The sequence below is a fragment of the Stegostoma tigrinum genome, chromosome 43 (genome assembly GCF_030684315.1).
Source record: "Stegostoma tigrinum isolate sSteTig4 chromosome 43, sSteTig4.hap1, whole genome shotgun sequence".
Taxonomy (NCBI): Eukaryota; Metazoa; Chordata; class Chondrichthyes; order Orectolobiformes; family Stegostomatidae; genus Stegostoma; species Stegostoma tigrinum.
The window spans coordinates 11,541,055-11,564,638 of record NC_081396.1 but is presented as its reverse complement, the minus strand read 5'-3'; positions in this window follow the sequence as shown (position 1 = coordinate 11,564,638).

The following is a 23,584-nucleotide window of genomic DNA, read 5'->3' as shown; positions in this document are numbered from 1 at the left end:
ATTCTCTCTCACACACACACACACACTCAAACACACACAGAATATCACCATCACTAGCCAAAATCCAATGGCATTACCATTACTGAATCCTTTTTTTGATAATATCTCAGCCTTTATCCAAGATGATATAAATGTTACGATTAAAACAACAGATCAAAAGTTACGAATCCTGCAACTGATACTTTCTCTCCTGTCTCACCGAAGCCTGTCCACCATCAATGAAGCTAAAGTCAAGATTGAGATGGAATAATGTCCATGTCTCTGACTGATAGCACTGTAACTGAATGAAAATGCTTTGACATTATCTGAGATGAAGCAGCCCACTCATCTATGATCACACTCATTCGCTCCATCACCAACTCTCAGCAGCAATGATGTGAAATTGCTGGTGCTGGATTTGGGTGGAAAAAGGAAGAAGTCACAAGACCACAAGACACCAGGTTATAATTCAACAGGTTTATTTAAAATTGCAAGCTTTCTGACAGCTGACCCGTCATCATGTGAACTGGAGAGAAGAAAACAGACATAATGTATAGGCGGAGAGATAATACCAAGATAATTATAGGTAATTAAGTGTGTCAGTCTATAAGTACAAACAGTGTTAGTGGATTGTCTGAGTAAAAAGTCCTTGGAAATAATCAAAATGAGACAGTGTAAGAGATTAACTAAATGGCTAGAAGAAAATGGGTCAGCATCCATTTGGGGCAGCAGGCTGGCTCAGTGTTTAGCACTGCAGCCTCCCAGCACCAGGGACCCGGGTTTGATTCCAGCCTCAGGTAACTGTCTGTGTGGAATTTGCATATTCTCCCCATGTCTGCGCGGGTTTCCTGTGGGTGCTCTGGTTTCCTCCCACAGTCCAAAAATCTGCAGGCTAGGTGGATTGGCCATGGTAAATTGCCCGTAGTGTTCTTGGGTGTGTGGGTTATCGGGGTTGAGTCTGGGTGGGATGCTCTAAGGGGTGGTGTGGACTTGTTGGTCCGAAGGCCCTGTTTCCACACTGTCGGGAATCTAATCTAATCTAATCAGTGTCACATGCCATGGGTCTAACTAAAGTGAGAAGTAATGAAAATAACTGCACAGCATGATTAATGTCGAGAGATCTGAACAAGTAATCAAGGTAATTGTGTCAATGCAGATTATAAGTAATGTTTTGCAAACACAGAGCAGTATTTGGCAGTTACATGTAGCATGACATAAATCCATGATCATGGGTCAGGCACTCCTCAGAAGTACAGAACATGACTATCTGTTTCTGCTCAGGATGCTACTTTGGCCTCCATCACAAAGACTGCCTTGGAGGAAACTTACTCGAAAAGTGGAGATTGAATCTCCTTGGCTGCTAAAGTTTTCCCTGAGCGGGAAGGAACATTGCAGTCTGGTGATTGCTGTTCTGTGTCCACTATGCTGTTGTAGCAGTCTGCATGGTCTCACTGATGTACTATGTCTGCAGCATGCTTTCTTGCAGCATCTGAGGTAGGCAACGTTAGCAAACTCACATTAGTACTACCTTGTACGTGGGTCCTGGTGATCTCACATGTGATAAAGTATTAATGTTATTGATCTCACATGTCTTGCAGCATGTGCAATGGTAGGGTTGTGTGCTGCTATTGCCTCTGTTCGTCTGAAAGCTGATAGTTTGTTGAGAATGAATGATCTGTTTGAGGCTCGGCGGCTGTTTGAAAGTGAGTGGTGGAATCGTGGGAGTGGCCTTGGTGATATGTTTGTCATCTTCAATAAAACGCTTAATCCTGTGAAGGACACGGTGTAGTTTCCCTTCTCTTGGACCTGCTGGACGATGAATGGTGCTGCATTGGTAGTTTCCCATGTCAGAAGGTTGTTCTGGGTTTTTGCTGTGGCACTTTGCAATGGTTCATTTGATGAACTGAGCATCATATTCCATTCCTGTGAGGACGTCCTTCAATACTGGTAGGTGTTCCTCATCTGAGCGGGTTCTGTGCATATGCAGTTCTTGTCCGTGTGGAAAAGCTTTTTTAATATGTTTAGGATAAGACTAGAGAAGTAAAGTGTCTGAGATTATCTGTGGCCTACGCTACAGTGACATACTCATGTGAATCATAGAGTCCCTACAGTGTTGAAACAAGCCCTTTGGCCAAACAAGTCCACACCAAACCTCAGAGCATCAGACCCAAACACACACCATCTCATCCACCAAATCTTTCCATCCCTGACACAATGGGCAAGTTTTCCATAGCCAATCCACCTGCACTGCACAACTTTGGACAGCGAGAAGAAACTGGAGTACCCGGATGAAAGCCACACAGATGCAGGGAGGATGTGCAAACTCCACACAGACAGGCACTCGGGGCGGGGGTGGGGGGGTGGAATCAAACATGGGTTCCTGGTGCTGTGATGCAGCAGTGCTAGACAGTGAGCCACCGTGCCGCCCATATGTTTTTCTTTGATGGAGATATGTGTTTCCAAGAATGAAACCGATTCTGATGGGTCGTTCAAGTTAGGTCTGATGGTGGGTAACATTGTTGACAGCATTGAAAAACTTAGATGCAAACAGTGGATGAGGAGGTTCTAATTGGAGGATTTGTATTTAAATTTGATTTAAATAAGATAATCACAAAGTTTCCATATCACCTTCTGAATCCATATCTCCCTGTGCCCCTCATCAATATCACTGATTGTGGATCCAAGAAAACATCATCTTTCATCGCAATCACACATTCAATGCTAGCTCCCAATGAGGTTCAACACTGCGCTTGAATATTACTCTCCTGTTCTGTGGATCAGGCACATATTAAACCATGGTCAATGATGTATTCGGTAAATCCAGTAAATAAATCAGTACATAAAATATTACACTAATTGTACTGATAAATAACTGCATGTGCCATGCACAAGAAGGAGAGTCAAAACTGGTGCAAATGTAGTCATTTCCCAAAGAATATAGAATTGCTCCAGTGTGAAATTAGGCTATTTGACCATCAAGTCCATACTGAACCTCCAAAAGACATTCCACACAGACCCAGCATGGTGCCCTAAATCCTGAATTTCCTTTGGCTAATCTACCTAACCCACGTATCCTGAGACATTATGAACAATTTAATATTTTCCATGGACCTCACCTACACATCTTTGGACTTTGGGAGGAAACCAGAGCACCGGCAAGAAACACATCCAGACACGGAGAGAGAGTGCAAATTCCACGCAGATAATCACCTGCGATTGGTATCGAACACGGTCTATGGTGCTGTAGGGCAGCAATACTAACCACTGAGTCATTCTGCCATCCTCAACTCCAACCAGTAGAATCTATGATGAAACGACAATGTCTCATTGCTTGGCATGAATGAAAGAATCACCCCAATCACACAGGAGTCTAAAAAGAAATCTCTCCATTAAGAATACACACATTGTGGTTCCAATGACTTTACTTTTCCATGCTGGTGGATTTGGAGCTGAAGATTGTAACACTTTCATAACATGCAAAATACCTGACTGGTCAATGTGCTACTGTTCCATTTGATAAGATGTGTAAGAACACCTTACAAATAATAAGCAGGTGGAACTCATCTCCCTGATGGGACTACACACATTGATTTTAGGGCAATAAAAGACAACATAGTGTGGATGATGGATATATTTATTAAAAGAGACAAAATTCTGGAGAAACTCAGCAAGTCTGGCAGCTTTTATGAAAAAAAACAGAATTTTGAGTCCAATATGACTCCTTGCCCTATCTCCCGAATTTCACCAGCAGAATCTCTTAATATTGGATTTCAGTTTGGTGTGGCAAAGTTGTCATATCCCACAGCCAAGATCAATGACAACATTGAAATTTCATAGATATTCTATTTTAAACATAATAAATATCTAATTAATGATTCAAGTGGTGTTGACTCTCCTCATTAACACGAGTGCAGAGAAGTTTACAGACGAAAGGATACATTAAGGGTGGTGTTATCAAAGTAAACGAGATCTTGAGATTCATAAGCAGTAGTTTTATGGAAAAAGAGTAGGGACTTTAGCTGAACATTTATAAACTCCTGCTTAGTCCAAAAGTCTATTTTTATTCCACTTCTGACCACAATAATCAAGAAAAATTTGAAGGTTATTCTGAATATGCAAAGTAAATTTATCAAAATGGATTCAGCAAAGAATGTCGAAGAGAGATGTGAATGATGTGTATGCTATTTACGACATCTTGAAATAAAGTAGAGAACAACTGTTCCATTCACTCATTGATAAGGGTCAAGGGCACAGACACTGAACTCGAAATGCAAAGTTCTCGCGAGCTATTTTCTTATCAATCTGTTTACCTGTCTTATTAAACAACTCTGGAGAAGGGTAAGGATTGAAACTGGGACTCTTTACAACACATGAGTAAAACATAAGAGTAGAAATTTAGAGTAGGTGAATCTAAGTACAGCAGAAAGGTCTTTTTTTCATCTTTTATCTTCCCCAGTTATAAATCCTGACCCCTCATTGCCAGCAAAACTGTGGTGATTCATTGCTCTCTATATGAAGGGGGATTGTGTTTCCACATTGGTGCGTGTGTTTCATTTCAAGCTATGTGGCTCTTGCCAGTGTTCGATTGACATTGAAATTGTAAAACACACTACCTGTTGTGCCTTTTTGAAATATTATTGTCTTTGGAGTAAAGTAAGGGTTTCAGAATTTTGACCACATGTCCATAAAACAATATTGGTGGAGTTAAAAATCTGAGTTGTATGCAACTTGAGTGAGTTTTCAAAGGGTGATTCTCCCCAGTGTTTGCTGTCATTACCCTTGTCTTTGGTAATGATCATTTTTTGTAATGTGCTATTAAAGGAACATGGGTTTATTGCATTGCATCTCATTGATGTGAAAAACTGTATCTACGTGTATCAGCAATACAGTAAATGAAGTTGGCTGATGTTACAACAATCACAGAATTCGTACAAAGTAGGAGGATGCTTTTCAGACCTTCGTGTCTGCACTGAATCTCTGAATGAGCATCTCACCAAATTACATTCTCTTGCCTTCTGCCCATGACCACGAACCATGTTATTTTTCAAACCACAGCCTTATTCCATATGTAATGCCTCAATAGAAGTACACAGATTGGAGAAGCAATCAAGCAGGGGTGCTTTGTCCTGACTGGATTTTTAGAACACTCTCAGAGCTGCATTCATCCTGGCAGCAGGAAGAATCCAATCAAATCTGTTGTGCCTCAGTTGTGGACAGACTGTAAGCAGTAAGTGCATAATCTGCTGCAGAATTCCGAAGTTCTAATCTGCTTTTGCAGTCATATCACGGATTCTGTTAAAGTTTTGTCTGATAATGTGTCCAAGATATTTTTGATGAGCCCAGGATTCCAGTGACTCCGCTGCGACCCAAAATGAGAAATACTGAAGAGGTTATTGCTGCATTACGGTTGCTTGACCGCATTGACAATGAAAATATCCATCATTTTGCTGATGATTGAGGTCAGATTGATGTGGCAGTGACACTGGTCATATCGGATTTTTTCTTTTTTTTCATAATCGCAGGTACGTGCTGCAATTGTTCACATTGTTGTTTAATGTCAGTGATGTTCCTGCACTGGAACAGATTGACAGGATTGCAACAACATCCAACCAAGAGCACTTCGATGACAGATTGGCATCAATGACACCTGTCCACTCCTTTTAGTTATTAAGCCCAGATTCTATGTTTTGAAATGAACCTGTCTCCATATTTTCATCACTTGTTTCAGCAGATGACATTTTTTTCTCTCTCTCTCTATTGCTGAACATTAGTGACATTTCAGTACTACCTCTGATTGGGAAGTCTGAGTTTGTAAGAATTGAGAAAAATACTGCTGCATTGTTCAACTGGAAGTAGAATTCAATTCGCACACTTTAAGAACCTGGGGGCGGGGTAGTAGGCAAACGTTTGTGACATCGGCAGCTATCGCAAAGGCAGTTGACAGATTATGTTTTATTTTAATTCTTTCAAAGCTGTGCTGGGGAATATTGTTGAAATGTAATTTCTAATCTACTGTTTTTACAAAAACGAAGATCATTTCAGGATTAACAGGAGCTTTGCAGTCAAAGTTATGCAATGCAATGCAGACCTTTCCAGTTTTGCTTTGTGCTGTTGGCATAAATGACCGACTTTCTGCAAAGGCTGCTGTTGAAAATGCAATTTACTTGCTCGGACAAAAGGGTTGCATATCTCAAAGTTAGATATTCCAAAATAGTCAACTCATTTTCCGTGAAGCAGCACTGACCCCTTAAATGACTGGGATTTCGAAATGGTACATTTAAAGAGCCGTTCATTTCAACACAGAATCACGTGACTTAACTGATGAGATTTTGGGGTGAGTGGAAAGAGAGGCACTTAGAGTTGACATTTTCATTCGTGGAAAACAGCTTCTTATTTAAACATACAAGATTTTCACCTGCAAACTATAATGAAGAACTGAGGATACTACATAGAAAATAAAAGGGTTGGAAAAACTAGGTATGTCCAGCAGCAACAGTAGGACGAAAGCAGAGTAAAATCCTTGAAACGGGTGGCTTTTGTTTATCCAGAGTTTTGAGGGATTAGGCATGGTAGGAGCAGAAAGGTTGTTACCTCGGTAGGAGTATCCAGAAGCAGAGTCTGTAATCTCAGAGCAAAGAACAGTAATTGAAGAGATGAAGAGGAATTTCTTTTCTCAGATCTTAATGAATCTGCAGAAGTCTTTACTGCAGTCGCGGTTATGTTATTCATTATGTTCAAGGATGAACATAGCTTTGGGGCGAGTTTCAGCGTCTGTCAGAGCCAGCGCAAAAGGTGGAGTGTGAGTTCTGAATCAAGGTAGATTTCCTCCTGCAATGCAGACCTTTCCAGTTTTGCTTTGGGCTGATGGCATAAATGACCAACTTTATGCGAAGGCTGCTGTTGAAAATGAAATTTACTTGTTCGGACAAAAGGGTTGCTAACATTGAGGTGACCTGACATGACGCAGAGCAAAGGCTAATGTAATAAATTGTCCCATGCTTTACTGTTTACATCAAAAGTCCCGTTTTTGTCACTTCATGAACTTCCGCACCTGCTAAAGTGGACTGGGGAACTGAAGGTTTCAGAAAGACAGTGCAAACATTGAGACTCCGATTTTGGGATGAATATTCATTCCTTAAAAAAAATGTGAATTGCATCACTGCGATATTTCTCTCAAGAGCTTGATTCCTGATGATGTTCCTTCAAAGCTTTCACACGCTAGTTTCACCCTAGAATTATTTATTGGTTATATAACTGCAATTAGTGCACAGAATTACTTTCACCCAAGAATCCGATTACTGCCTGTACTATCTCCATCTTGAAGCAGACTCTTCTGTGTCTGCACAGTACTTCCAATAGTCTTCAAACGTTCATGAACACAAACTTGTTCACATCAAAGTGAATGTATGGAAATGTGGCAGCAGAACAAATGAAACTGGTTGCCCTTTAGGAGTGGAAGATCAGAACGCAACGCACATGAAGTGAAAATTAAACTAGATGTTCCATTGGAAAGTGGAAGCTTTACACAGCTAAGTAAATTGGTTCCGAGATATTACAAATCTCAATACAAAGCCGATTTATTTGAGTTTTATGCAGGATATTAACGCGAAATGCTTTGTTAGTTTTTTTTCACATTAGTAGCAAAGGAATCTAATGAAAAGAATTCAGGCCTGCAAGTAATTAACGGCGAAGTCTTACTGCTGAAATCGCTTGTGAAGTTGTCAGTATCTCGCCAGGTTAGAAAGTCCGACTGAATCTTCTCCCATACACAGTGTTTATGAACAGGCCATCCCAGTGAGAGGTGACGATTGCCTGATCCATCGCTCAGCCAAGACTGTTCTGATCAAAAGAGATCGCCAGCTGGCGCGCCAAAAAAGCTTGAGCGAAAGCGGTGGTGACGGGATGCGACACCACGCTTCCTTAGGAGCTATAACCTTAAAAACCGATTGGACACTGTGGAGGCAGGAAGTATGTTTCTGCTGATGGGTGTGTCCAGAACCAGAGGACGCAGTTTAAAAATAAGGGGTAGGCCATTTAGAACAGAGTTGAGGAAAAACTTCCTCACCCAGAGATTGGTGGTTATATGGAATCTTCTGCCCCAGAAGGCAGTGGAGGCCAACTCTCTGGATGCTTTCAAGAAAGAGATAGACAGAGCTCTTAAAGATAGTGGAATCGAGGTTTAAAGGGATAAGGCAGGAACAGGATACTGATTGTGGATGATCAGCCATGATCATAACGAATGATGGTGCTGGCTCGAAGGGCCGAATGGCCAACTCCAGCACCTATTGTCTAGAAAAAAAACTGCTCAGCCACGCTGTCATTCTGTATTGTTCCCGAATGTGACCTTCTCCAGTATTGCCATTCTTGGCCTCGAGTCACAAAATCAATTGCCATCTGGATCCCAATCAAAACAAGAAAATCACAAAATATTTTTTGAGACGTGCAAAAATTAAATGTCAATTCTGTGACAAATTACATTTGTGATAGCAAGGCATGCATGATAATGGGCAAATGCTGGAAGATGGAATTAGCACAGTTCGGTATTTGAATTTAATTGGTTTATATTTGCTGGGCTGAAGGATCTTTCTTTTTGTGTTATAGAACTCTGACTTCAGTCTGTGACTAACATGGCTATGATGAACCTTTTCAGGTGTTTCATTAGTACAGTTGAAAATTCATGTTAGGTTACTAACAGAGAGAGCAGAGTGGAAATAATTGTACAGCTCTTTGAGATATTAAATAGTAGAGTAGGCTTGACAGTCTGATTCCCACCACCCCCCCCCCCGTCCTAATTTGTACATTTTTGTGGCACAAAAACAGTGACCAGAGCCTCTTCTTTTAATGCATCATTTTGTTAATATTAATTAAGAAGCAACAGAGAGAACAGAGAAGAAGGGAGAATATATCAAAGCAATTTCCGGTAACAATGACAAGAGCTTGTATTTTCTTCACGCCTTTAATAGTTACCTGTCTTAAGAATGTTTGATATAGGAGAAATAATGGCACTGAACATACAGGAAGATGATATGGAAAGTGACGAATTTGTGCTCAAAGAGGTAGGTTTTTAAGGGAGATTTGAACTTGTGACTGCCATGTCTCTCCCATGTCCCAGCTCCGAACCCCACACACCAGGCCTTGTTACCACATAACCTGCTGTGGCACACCCCCTGTCGTTAGTCATTAACAGTCCCCAAAAACAACTATCCACATTCCCAGCTTGATCGTTAGAAACTCCTTTGTCTGTCTTACTGTCTTTCTTTCTCTTTTGGCTCTATCCTATCGTTTACTCCCATCCCATCCCCTCCCTATTTTCTGCATCTCAACTGACATTTTGCCAGCCACCATCAGTTTTGAGGAAGGGTCACCGAACTTGAAATGTTAACATTTTCTCCTTCACAGATGCTGCCAGACCTGCTGAGCTTTTCCAGCAAATTTGTTTTTGTTCGTATATATGTCATCCGTTCTGAATCTATGAAACCACTCAAGGCAAATCACAGCTGATAACGCAGTAAGGAAAAGCTGGGAACAATTTCCCAGTACACATGACATCAGTGGTGAGCCAGTTATTGGAAGGGATCCGGAGGGACAGTATTCAAACAACTTTGGAAAGGCCAGGATGATTAAGTTAGTCAAAATGGTTTTGTGTGTGGACAGGTTGTATCTCACTAAATTGGCTGAGATATTTGAAGAAGTATCAAATAGGTTTGATGAAGTTAGAGCATTGCAAGTCATCTGTATTGACGTTAGGAATGTGTTCATCAATGTTCTGCATGGTAGATTGCCTAACAGTGTTAGGTCACATGGAACACAGTTAAAGCTTTCCAATTTGATGCATAACAAGCTCGAGATGAAAAGACAGGTGGTGGTGTATTGTTTTCCATACAGGGGGCCTGCAGCCAGTGGTGTGCTGCAAGGATCAATGCTGGGTCCTCTACTTTTTATCATTTATTTAAATGATTTGAATGTGAACACAGCAAGTATGGTTACTAAGATTGCAGATGACACCAAAACCGAAGGTCTAGTGGTCAGCAAAGAAGCTTCAAACAAACAAACAACTAACTGCCATTCCTAGATGTCACAGTAGAGCGAACAGTCAATGGGAACTTCAACCAGCGTCTACAGGAAAACAACACATACAGACCAAATACAGAACTACAGGAGCAACCATCCCAACACCCACAAACGAAGCTGCATTAGAACATTATTCCAACGAGCCACCACACACTGCAGCACAGAGGAACTACGAACAGCAGAAGAAAATCACCTATACAGTGTATTCAAAAAGAACGGGTACCCAATGAACACAGTCCGCTGATTTCTCAGCAACAAACCCAAACAAACAGACAAAACAGGCCCAGAAACAATAACCACTCTCCCCTACATCAAAGACATTTCTGAAATGACTGCCAGACTACTCGGACCTCTTGGCATCAGGGTAGCCCACAAACCCACCAACACACTAAAACAGCAGCTAATGAACTTAAAAGACCCTATACAGACAACAAGCAAAATGAACGTCATCTACAAAATACCTTGCAAGACCTGTGACAAACACTACATTGGACAAACTGGCATGAAGCTAGCCACCAGGATACATGAAAATCAACTAGCCACAAAACGACATGACCCACTAGTATCAGAGATAATGGGAACTGCAGATGCTGGAGAATTCCAAGATACCAAAATGTGAGGCTGGATGAACCTCAGGGGGTGGCCATGGGCACCCGCATGGGCCCCAGCATTGCCTGCCTCTTTGTAGGTTACGTGGAACAATCCCTCTTCCGCACCTACACAGGCTCCAAACCCCACCTCTTCCTCCGGTACATTGATGACTGTATCGGCGCCGCCTCTTGCTCCCCAGAGGAGCTCGAACAGTTCATCCACTTCACCAACACCTTCCACCCCAACCTTCAGTTCACCTGGGCCATCTCCAGCACATCCCTCACCTTCCTGGACCTCTCAGTCTCCATCTCAGGCAACCAGCTTGTAACTGATGTCCATTTCAAGCCCACCGACTCCCACAGCTACCTAGAATACACCTCCTCCCACCCACCCTCCTGCAAAAATTCCATCCCCTATTCCCAATTCCTCCGCCTCCGCCGCATCTGCTCCCACGATAAGACATTCCACTCCCACACATCCCAGATGTCCAAGTTCTTTAAGGACCGCAACTTTCCCCCCACAGTGATCGAGAACGCCCTTGACCGCGTCTCCCGTATTTCCCGCAACACATCCCTCACACCCCGCCCCCGCCACAACCGCCCCAAGAGGATCCCGCTCGTTCTCACACACCACCCTACCAGCCTCCGGATACAATGCATTATCCTCCGACACTTCCGCCATTTACAATCCGACCCCACCACCCAAGACATTTTTCCATCCCCTCCCCTGTCAGCTTTCCGGAGAGACCACTCTCTCCATGACTCCCTTGTTCGCTCCACACTGCCCTCCAACCCCACCACACCCGGCACCTTCCCCTGCAACCGCAGGAAATGCTACACTTGTCCCCACACCTCCTCCCTCACCCCCATCCCAGGCCCCAAGATGACATTCCACATTAAGCAGAGGTTCACCTGCACATCTGCCAATGTGGTATACGGCATCCACTGTACCCGGTGCGGCTTCCTCTACATTGGAGAAACCAAGCGGAGGCTTGGGGACCGCTTTGCAGAACACCTCCGCTCAGTTCGCCACAAACAACTGCACCTCCCATTCGCAAACCATTTCCACTCCCTCTCCCATTCTCTCGATGACATGTCCATCATGGGCCTCCTGCATTGCCACAATGATGCCACCCGAAGGTTGCAGGGACAGCAACTCATATTCCGCCTGGGAACCCTGCAGCCATATGGTATCAATGTGGACTTCACCAGTTTCAAAATCTCCCCTTCCCCTGCTGCATCCCTAAACCAGCCCAGTTCGTCCCCTCCCCCCACTGCACCACACAACCAGCCCAGCTCTTCCCCCCCACCCACTGCATCCCAAAACCAGCCCAACCTGTCTCTGCCTCCCTAACCGGTTCTTCCTCTCACTCATCCCTTCCTCCCACCCCAAGCCGCACCCCCAGCTACCTACTAACCTCATCCCACCTCCTTGACCTGTCCGTCTTCCCTGGACTGACCTATCCCCTCCCTACCTCCCCACCTACACTCTCTCCACCTATCTTCTTTACTTTCCATCTTCGGTCCGCCTCCCCCTCTCTCCCTATTTATTCCAGTTCCCTCTCCCCATCCCCCTCTCTGATGAAGGGTCTAGGCCCGAAACGTCAGCTTTTGTGCTCCTGAGATGCTGCTTGGCCTGCTGTGTTCATCCAGCCTCACATTTTATTATCATGACCCACTAGAATCCTTACATACAGATGAGGAAGGACACCACTTTGTTCGGGACACACATCCATCCTAGGACAAGCCAAATAGAGACACGCACGAGATTTCCTAGAAGCATGGCATTCCAACCGGAATTCCATCAACAAACACAATGATTTGGAGCCAATCTACCATCCCCTGAGAAAAAGATCAGGAAATGACATCACCAACGCAGGATATGACATCACCAACCCAAGGAAACCTAAACAGATAACTAGAAAGCAGGACAGAACACCAGCGCTTCACCAGAGGCTCACTGTTGATGCTACCTAGAATGGTGACGGATTGTCTGGGAATAAACCTTCCAGCTCAGTGAACCAGCTTACATCCAGAACAAAATAAAGACCCATTCTTTTGTGGACCGAGAAGAGGAGAGCATGACTGGTTTGGAGCTGGAAGGAAGCCTTCGGGTTGGCTGTGCACCCTTGCAACCGATGGATCTTAATGCTGGCTTCGGCCTAACGCTGGTTCAGGGGAGGAGCCAACCTGCAACGATGGCTGCGGTGAGAGCTCATGCCCCAGGTCAGGGGATCTGGAACACCATCCGTGTTTCCGTGAAGAAGGTGGATGAAGGTGCACCTGCGGACCGCACCTTCTTTGTGAAGAGGGTCCTATTGGACTGTTGTGGGTTAGCTGGTGTGGACATTTACTGCCTGCAGGATTTCCCCGGAGGAGGTTTTTACGATGTAACCTTCAGGAGCGCCAAGTTTTGCGAGCGCTTCCTGGAGGTTTTCAAGGAAAAAGGAGGTGAGGGCCCCCTCTCTGTACTGACCGCCGTCCCGCTGTTCGTGATTCCAGCGCAGAGGAGCCGTATGGTGACTGTACACATATACAACTGGCGGTTCTCCAACCGGCGTACTCCCTCTCAAGCTCCTCGACGTTCTCTGGGGTCAACAGAGTCGTGTTGATCTTCCACTCCCCCTTGCCGGCCGGCTGCTCATCCTGGAAGTGACAGTCGGCCAGCAGGACGCGGTGGTCAGAGAAAAACACCGGCTCGATGCCGGTGGACCTGACCGAGAACACCCGTGACACAAACAGGAAGTCTATCCTTGAGCAGATAGGCCCGTCTGGCCGCGACCAGGTGTATCTCCGCTGGGCTCCGTCTGCAGGGGCGCTGAAGATGTCGAGCAGCTTGGCGTACTTCACCGTGCCCATCAGGTATCTGGACGTGACGTCCAGTTGACTGTCCCCACCCGCTGTCCCCACGCCGAATCTTCCATCTGCATCGATGATGCAGTTGAAGTCTTCACCTAGGATGACCGGCCTGGATGTAGCCAGCAGGGGTGGAAGCCGCTGCAGGACGGCCAACTGCTCACTCCGTACCGCTGGGGCGTACACGTTGATCAGCATCAGGGGAGTGTTCCTGTAGGTGATGTTAGCCACTAGGAGGCGACCCCCACCACCTCCTGAACTTGAGAGATGGTGAAGTTGCACCCCTGCAGCAGAATAGCCAGTCCCGAGGAGCCACAGTCATTACCCCCCCGACCAGATCGAAGGCCCACAGGTCCAGGTGCCCGACCATTTCCCGGACCTGCTCAGGTGCAGTACCCCGCACTCCTGCAGAAACAGGACGTCTGCTTCACCGTGGTCAGGTAGGCCAATGTGGACACACATCTTGCGGTGGACACACATCTTGCGGTGGACTTGACGCTGCGCACATTAACCCTCACAACTCGTACCCCCATTGTGGGCAGTAACCGCAGTACCCTCCCCGAGTCCAAGGTCCAGCCCCTCCATCTGTCCCTTCATGCCCATTGCCCAGATGTACTGCTGGACGCTCTCCGGGGTCAGAAAGCCATCTGTGCTGCCTTCTGGGTGGCATTCGCCCTCGGGGGTACAGAGGCAGGAGAGTCCGTCTCTTGGTCAGGTTGGGGGCACATTGTTTCCTGCTTCCCGCCTGCAGGTTCCAGGGTGCCCTCCAGGGCCCCAGCAGCGCGTGGCTGGTCCTTGGAGGGAACCTCAGGACACCTCCCGTGACCTGGAAGCGGGGTGCTGCCTTCCTTCTCAGTGGAAGTCTTCAGCTTCTGCTTTGGTCGGGCCTCCTCCGAATCCCCCTTGTCAGAGGAGCTCTTATAGCTGCCCTGTAGATGCCTCCTCCCACCTGATGGTTGCAGAGCCGGGCCCCTCTGGCACGCCTTCCACCTCACCTTCCAGACCGTCGTCCACTCCCCTGGGTCACCTGTCGCCTCCTCCATCGACTCCGGGTTGTCGGCAGGGAGCGGAGCCTGCAGGGGCACTTTGCTGGCCTCGGGCCCATCCTGCAGGGCTGGGCCCTCCTGCATGGCTTGGCCCTTCTGCACATTACGGGGTGCTTGTGGGGGCCTGGTGCCTTTGTCTCCTCTGGGGGGGCTTGCCCCGCATTGCCACTGCCGACGACCTGGGAGTAGGTGGTCCCCCGCTGCGGGCATGCCCGATAGAGGTGGCCCGCTTCCCTACAAAGGTTGCAGCTTTTTTCTTTTGGGCAATCCTTTGCAAGGTGTCCCTCCTCCCTTCAGTTCGTGCAGATGGTGGCTTTGCAGTCGGCAGCCACGTGACCTGACCTACCACAGGCATGGCAGACTTTAGGTTGCCCTGCGTAGGTCAGGTAGTCCTTGTTCCTGCCGATCGCGAAGCTCGACAGTGGGTGTATGATGTTCCCGGCCGCACCCGTTCTCAGCGTCACCCTGACCTGGCTCTTACTTGTCCACATCCCGAAGGTGAAACCCATCTTTGAGTTTCCGGGCGACTGGTGGGAGACAGTGAAGGAGAGCACCAAGAGGTCCTTTGTCCTCAAGGGTGTTGAGAAGGCGAGAGACAGGCGGGAAAAGCTGTTGTGACTCCAGAAAAGGGTGCAGAACCTGCTTCTTCTGCAGTTTGATGGGGGTCGATGTCACGGAGGACCTCCGCAAGGTGAGGGGCCAGCAAGCCTCGCTCTTTGCTGCTGAGGCCTCCAGGATAATCTTCCGGCCCAGCGTCCGCTCCATGGAGCAGGACAAGACATGCTCGTATTTTTTCTTTCAGAAGGTGCACAAAGAGAGCTCTGTGCTTTGCCGGCTGAAGGAGAGCGATGGCCCAGTGATGTCGTGTCGGCTCGACATTTTGAGGATCAGCAGATTCTTCTATGCTGGACTGCATGACGTGAAGCCCACGGTCAGCACAGCCTCTGAGTCGATCCTGTCGTCTGTCACGGAGGTCTTAGACAATGGCACGAGGGAGTGGCTGGACCGGCCGATATCCCTGGACGAGCTGGCCAGAGCCCTCAAGTCCTTTGAGAGGAATAAGACTCCTGGGAGCAACGGCTTACCGGTCAAGCTGTATTCCGCTCTGTTGGACCTGGTCAGCCAGGACCTGCTGGAGGTGTACGATAGTGTGCTTCGGGCAAGCGAAATGTGCAAGTCCATGAGGAAGGGCATCATCACTCTCATTTACAAGAGGAAGGGGGAGAGGGAAGAAATTAAGAATTGGCATCCCATTTCACTATTGAATGTGGACTACAAAATCCTGTCCAAAGTCATAGCCAACCGGGTCAGGTCTGTCCTGGAGTCGGTGATTCACCCTGTCAAAACCTGTGCTGTGTCGGGCAGGAAGATCACTGAGAGCCTCGCACTCATCAAGGATACGATCACCTACGTGCAAGACAGGCGAGTGGATACCTGCCTCGTCAGCTTGGACCAGGAGAAGGCCTTCGACAGGGTCTCTCATGCTTACATGAGGGACGTCCATTCCAAATTGGGGTTCAGAGAGGGCATTCGCAATTGGTTCCGGTTGCTCTACACCAACATCAGTAGCGCAGTCTTGATCAACGGGTGGGAATCGGACAGTTTTCCCATCGGATCTGGAGTCAGGCAGAGCTGCCAGCTCTCTCCTGCCTTGTTCGTGTGCTGGGTGGAGCCCTTCAATGCATCCATCAGGAAGGACGTGCGCCTGAAGGGCGTGACTATCCCAGGCAGCGGAGGCCTTCAGGTCAAGACCTCCCTGTACATGGACGATGTCGCCGTCCTCTACACCGATCGTGGGTCGGTGAATAGGGTGTTGGACATCTGCGGCCATTTTGAACTGGCCTCGGGTGCCAAAGTCAATAGGGGCAATAGCAAGGCCATGTTCTTCGGGAGCTGGGACGACCGCTCCTTCATCCCCTTCACCATCATGACAGGCTACCTGAAGGTGCTGGGTATTTGGTTCGGTGGAGCTGGGGCGTGCACTAAGACCTGGGAGGACCGTATCACCAAACTGAATCAGAAGCTGGGCAGGTGGACGCTCCCGTCCCTCTCCATCGCGGGTAAGAACCTGGTTGTCAGGTGCGAGGGGCTTTCAGTACTGTTGTATGTGGCGCAGGCCTGGCCTATTCCCTGGACCTGCGCTGCTGCGGTCACCCGGGCCATCTTCCACTTCATTTGGGTGTCGAGGATGGACCAGGTCCACAGGGACACCATAAACAAAGACCTGGAAAATGGGGCCCTCGCCCTGATGGCTACCTTTTGTGTGCGGCTGCATCAAGCTGTGCGTAGATCCTCAGTCCACAAACACCAAGTGTCACTGCTTACTGAGGTTCTACCTGTCCCCTGTGTTGCAAAGGATGGGCCTGGCCTCATTGCCGTGGAACGGTCTGAGTAGTTGGACCGTCCCGTACCACCGGTCCTTCGTGGAGAAATTTTTGAAAGGAAGCACATTTGACCACAAGGCCATCAGGCAGTGGTCAGCGCGTAGTATCCTCGAGACCCTTCGGGAAAAAGAGAGGGTGGATCCTGTTGAGTGGTTCCCCACGCAGACTGCCAAAGTCATTTGGTAGAATACCGCATCGCCAGAACTTTCAAACAAGCACATGGACATTACTTGGCTGGCGGTGAGAGGGGCTCAACCAGTTAGATCCTTTATGCACACGCGGAATCTCTGCACCCAGGCACAATGCCCTCGAGGTGGCTGCGGGGTGGGGGGGGGTGGTGGCGATGAGACTGTCGATCACCTCCTTCTGGAGTGTGCCTATGCACAGGAGGTCTGGAGAGGGATGCAGTGTCATTTGTCGAGGTTCATCCTGAGCTGTTCCGTGACACGGGACTCCGTGCTCTATGGGCTGTTTCCCGGGACGCACACCGAGGCCAATATCAACTGCATCTGGAGGACAATCAATGTGGTGAAAGACGCTCTTTGGTCTGCCCGCAACTTGCTGGTCTGCCAGCTGAAAGAACTGACCCCGACCGAGTGTTGCAGACTGGCGCACTCCAAGGTCCAGGACTACGTGCTGAGGGATGCACTGAAGCTTGGGGCAGCCGCCGCCAAGGTGCGCTGGGCAAAGACCACGGTATGAAACCCCTCGTCCAGAATAGAAACAAGGGCCCTATCTGGTAACTGGGCCCTGCTGGCGCCTTCCCCAACTGGTCAGAGGGCCAACAGGCACTGTGTATTTTTTTGGTTTGTTTTTGCCTTTAGTTGGTGTACGTACCCCCTGGGTAACCTGGAGCGGCTTGCATGACTGGGCAGATGTATAAATGTTTTATTTTTTGTACATTCTATGAATGAAGTATATTTTTTCAAATAAAACAAGGGTGACGAAACGTCTGAAAACTAACGTTCCAGCTCAGCGAGCAAACTCACATCCAGAAGAAGCTTACTTCAGACTACATTGAGAATGATCTGATGGACTGCGGGACTGAGGAATTGCAGATGGAGTTTAATTTCGATAAATGCGAGGAGCTGAATTTTGGAAAAGCAAGTCAGGGCAGGATGTTTGTACTTACTGATTAGATCGTGGGGAGCGTTGCTGAACCAAAGCCAACTTGGATCGTCGGTCCATAGCTCCTTGAAAGTAAAGTCCCAGCTTGACAGGATAGTTATTGAGAGTGTTTCGTGTGCTTGCCTTTATTGATCAGTGTATTGAGTACAGGAGTTTGGAGGTCAAGTTGCATCTGTGCTGGACTTCAGTTAAACCACTTTGAAAATGATGCATTCGATTCTAATCTCCAAATTATAGAAATAGTGTTGTGAAATATGAAATGATACAAAAAAAAATCGCAAGGATGCTGCCAGTGTTGGCATGTTTTATCTATGGGGAGAGGCTGAATATGTTATTTTCCCTTAAGCTTTGGAGGCTGCCGGTTGTTCTTAATGAGGTTAATAAAATCATGAGAAACATCGATATGGAGAACAGCCAAGGTCTGTACCACAGGTAGGAGAAGTCCAAAACTAGAGATAATAGGTTTCAAGTGAGACAGGAAAGGAAGCAAGGGGCAATCTTTACACACAGAGAGTGATGCGTGTATGGAATGGGATGCCTGAAAAAGTGATGGAGCCTGTTATGACAACAACATTTAAATGGTATCTGATGAGCATATGAGTAAGAATGGTTGACAGGTATATGGAAAAAAATGCGGGAGATTGGGGTTAGATTAATTTATGATGTCTTGTCTGCATGGATGAGATGTGCTGAAGGGTCTGTTTCCATGCTGGACTGGTCTCTGTGTCTAAGTTCGATTGAGATTCGGTTTTAAAAATGAACTGCATGATTTTTCTGAAAACCTGCTTGCTTCAGAAAATATGTGAGCCTTTTATTCGAAACAAAATAATTCTTGCTTCGAAACGAGCATGATTAGTTCATTCAGAGTATCAGTTTTACTTTACCAAATAAACAATTATGGGTTCATAAGAGGACATAGATGGTCATTCTAATTAGGAAATGTTGATGTGACTCGGAGAAGCGGTCTTAGTTCGTCACAAATTTTAGACAGAAAAGGAAAGAAAACAGCCTCTCACATTTTGAAAATTTGCATTTTGTATTCCACATATACTTAATGTAAAGCCAGAAAACTGGTGACCGCAACTGTGTGCTTCAGTCAGTGTTGTCTCGTGCACAGAACTTCATAGGAAAATTTTGCTTCTGATAGGAAACAGATGCAGATGTCAGCTAACTAAGTTAAGAAATTAATTTCAGTTCCAAAATTGCTGAATTATCTGTCCACTTTCTCCATCATCTTTTCCACAACCCATCTCTTGCATCTGGAGTATCTGAGAATTACTTCCTGACCTCCTGGCGGTAATGGGACCAAGTCTGCCTCCGTATTGGAATTGATGGTTTTCGTGAATTTAAACAGACAGATAGTCCTCACGATTTCTGACAGCTTTTCTGGTTATTCTGATGGGCGAGATATGTTTTGCTTTCTTCATTTCAGAAGAAAGGCACTTTGGCCCAACAAGTCTTTGACCAAAGCTCAGAGCACCCCACATAGGCTTATCCCGCTATAACCCACACATCCCTTTGGGCAATTTAGCATGGCCAATTTGTGATGTTAATGTGATAACATCTCATTGATTTCTATGCTTCTATAAATTAAAGCCTTTTATCTGCATTTGATTCTTATGCAGAGACTTTAATTTAGAGAAGTAAACTCTTATCTACCTACACATAGGTATGCAGGCACTGCCCCGAAGCTTCCTGCCCAGCTAGAAATTCAGTTTAAAGCTTTTGTAACTCCTTATCTTCTCACACATCGGAATGCAGACACTGTCTTAAGCTTCCTGACTGAATTAAAATTAGAATCAAACTGTTTCAAATAGGGTTAGGTGGGGAAGATTTGTAAAGGTGTGAAACCTCGAAAGCATATAACTTCTGTCGCTGACAAAGGGGCCAGGGCACTGACTTTGTTCAAGCCAGACACACTGGCAACTTGAAATCAGAATCTGTCCCGGACAACAACTTGAAATCGCCTCCTGCCATTTAGCAGCTACTTCACGAGCAATCGATACTATATCCTGGTCTTCTACGTTCTTGATGCAATAATTGTTTTGTATCCTGTCTTTGTCTGCTGTAGTAATTGTTTCATGTATCATGTCATTGTGAGATGTGAAATTGTTTTCTGTATTATGCACTTAGTAAAGTATAAAAAGCGGGGGCTGTCCGCTGCTTGGGGAGAATTGCTTGCGAGACTCTGCACTCTGTGCTGGGTTGAGTACAGTGATTCTCCACAGTTTGTACTTGCTTTGTAATAAAAGGATTTGTGTTTTCCTAAATAGGTCAGTGTCTTGTTATTGCAGCAAGTCGTGAGGGGCTTCCGAAAATGAACCTGACAAATTCACCTAGCCGACACATCTTGGGACTGTAGGAGAAAAGCAGAGCACCCAGATGAAACCCAAGCATTCACAGGCAGAATATACAAACTCCACACAGACAGTCGTCTGAGGCTGGAATCGAAAGCGGGTTCCTGGCAGTGTGAAGCAGCAGAGCTAACCACTGACCCACCGTGCCACCCCATTCTGATGAGGTCTGGTAGGAGTGAGTTGGATCAGAGAGAAAAACAAGAGTGTTTTGATCCCAGCTCCTGAGTTCAGTCTTGGCCCCCTGGCATTCCCTGAGATCCAAGTCTTTCTCTCTGTAACTCACTTTCTTCAACAAACAGTATTTAGCTTTGCTGTTTTGCACTTTTAACGAACGTCTGCATTATTTGCAAATTAAAATGAGAGATGCAGTAAATGGAATGATTTTTTTTTTCTACAGTGAACTGCGTTGGAACAATCTACCAGACAAAGCAAGAGACAATGATCCTATATAAGATAATAAAGTGTGAAGCTGGATGAACGCTCTGTTGTCCAAGCAAACTCCTATGAATCCTTATACAACTTGTTGCCAAGTAACAGACCATGGTCTCACATGAATCTGTTTCCCATGCAAATTCCTGTGGACCCACATCCTCTTTTAATTGTAGCGAAGGTCAGCACCCCGATCTAGCATTGTGTTCATTGAGTAACTGACGGTGGTCTCACAGCAACATTGTGCCCTTGCAATGGGCTGTCTTCTGACCACTCTCTGATCCCCAAGCGACAGGCAGTGGTGTCGCACTCCCTTGCTTCTTAGCTAACGGTGTGTAGTTCCACCCACACTCTGTATTCCAAGCAACAGCATGTTGCTACACCCCTACTTTGTTCTCCTAGAAAAGGCTTGGTGCCCCAGCTCACACTGCTCCAGAATAACTGACTGTTACTCCACACCCAACGAGTCCTGAGAGCAATTGCATGCTGCCCCAGCCTCACTTTGTTCCCTTATCAGCAGGCAGTGATCCCATACACAATTTGTTCCCCCTGTCATGGCGTGTGGACCATTTTCGAGTCCTACTCTTCAATGGCTGGTAGTCACACATGGATTCTGTTTACTGAGCAATGTCTTGTGATCTCAGTCTCACTCTTCATGTAGCAATGGCCCACAACTCCATCCACACTTTGCACGTTGACCAATGGCGTGCTGCCCCATAGCCATAATCCTCTATTATCCATAGATTGCATCTGCACATCCACTCTATTCTTCCAGCAACGGCCTCTGGTATCACATTTCTGTTCCCCTGGTAACAGTCTGTCGACCCACCTTCAAAATGTTCCCTCCCAAACATACTTTGATCCCAAAGCAAATCTGTTCCCTCAATGGCCTAATTGTCTCTCCCCCACTCTGTTCACTGAGTAACAGCCCGTGGTCCAACTCCCACACTGTTGCCCTAACAATGGCCAGTGGTACTACACTCAACCAGCTCCTCTAGCAACGACATATCATCCTAACCACTCAATGACCCTCGATAATGGCCTGAAGCGCTGTATCCACTCCATTCCCCTTGCAAAGGCTTTCTACATTATCCCCCACACTACTCCCATAGCAACAGAAGCTGTTCCACTTTCACTCTGTTTTCCCTCGCCAAAGCCTGTGGACCCATCACACTCAGTTCCCGGACCAACTCTCAGGGGCTCTGCGTCTTAGCAATACCCTGTGAACCAACCACCTCTCTATTCATCCCAGAATGGCCAGGAGCCTGTTATCTGTGAATCCATCACCTCTCTGTTCCCCTTTGGTCACACATCCACTTTAATTGCCAACCAATGCCCATTTATCCCACACCCACTCTGTTCCCATGGCACCAGCCAGTATTCCCACCCGTATTCTGTTCTGCGAGAAACAAAATATTGTATTACAGCCTTTCTCTCTCCCTTCATTCATACTGTTCACCAGCAACACCCAGGCTCTCAAGCTCCCTTTGTTTTCCTCTTCACTATCCTGAGATCTAATTTATGCAATTTTCCCCAAGCAACGTTCTTTATTCCCATCCAATGCTGTTCCAAAGGCAATGATGTTCCAGCCCATCACTACAATGTTCCACTAAAGTTGGTCACTTATCCGAACCCACCTTGCTTCCCTACTAATAGTTTGCTGCAGACAAACTGCTCTTCTCCCTTCGCACCAGGCTTTGACCTCACCCACACTACGTTCACTCATTACAAACAGTGTCTCCCACACTCAATCTGTTCCACTTGTCAGAACCTGCGGTCTGAACTGAACATTTTGACCAATTAATGGCCTCCACACCTTTGCCCGAGTAACAGGGTATAATACAACCCCACAACGTTTATCTCACAATGGTAACTGGTCTCACACCCACTGTGAACGCTACCAATGGCATTTGGCCGAAGCTTCACAAATGTTACCATGCAATGTTCTGAAGATTCACACTTCTCTGCTCACTGAGCAACGGTCTATGGTGGCAGGTCACACTGTTACCGCAGCAACAGAGGTTGTGAAAGGAACCGATTAAGAGAGTAATAGAGACCATGAGGAAAATGGGAAAGGAGGAAATTCAAAAGTAGAGGTGCAAAACGGAGAGAGTGTGAAGCACCAAACGGGAAGGGAGAACAGTAAATGAGAGAGAGAAAATTGGAGAAAGGGAATTTGTGAGAGTTTGAGGGAGAAATGAAAGGAGAGAGAGCAAGGGAGAGAAATGGATTCTCTTGAGGTAGAGTCAGAGTTTGTGATACCAGAGGTGAGGCCAAGGACAGAATAAGTGAAAGCCAAACCGTGAGCACTGTTCAGTTCCCCCACCTGCTTCTGTGAAGGCTTCAGGGTGATTCTGTCTCTCTCCAGCTCAGATTTTTTTTCAACACAAAAAAAAGATAAAATATTGTTAGTTCTGCTGCTTGGCACATTTTGTCGAACAATTTTATGATTTCCAACCTTCCGTACAGATACAGTTCATAAAATGGTGGCTTTTCTCTTTGGCTCCTGTGAGATAAGATTTCACCAGCCAGCATTATCCTCGGTCTGTCACCATAGCAGCAGGGTTCTTCGTTGCTGTCAAAACGAACGGAAATGAGTAAATCTTGATTGGGCTAAGTAATGAATTTGACTGTTTTATCAATTTGCAGAAAGGGATATTTCAGCACATGCTTCAGCTGTTGTCTGAACTTTGTCTGGGTTACGGCATAAATCGAGGTATTTGTGCTGCAACTGAGGAGCTGCA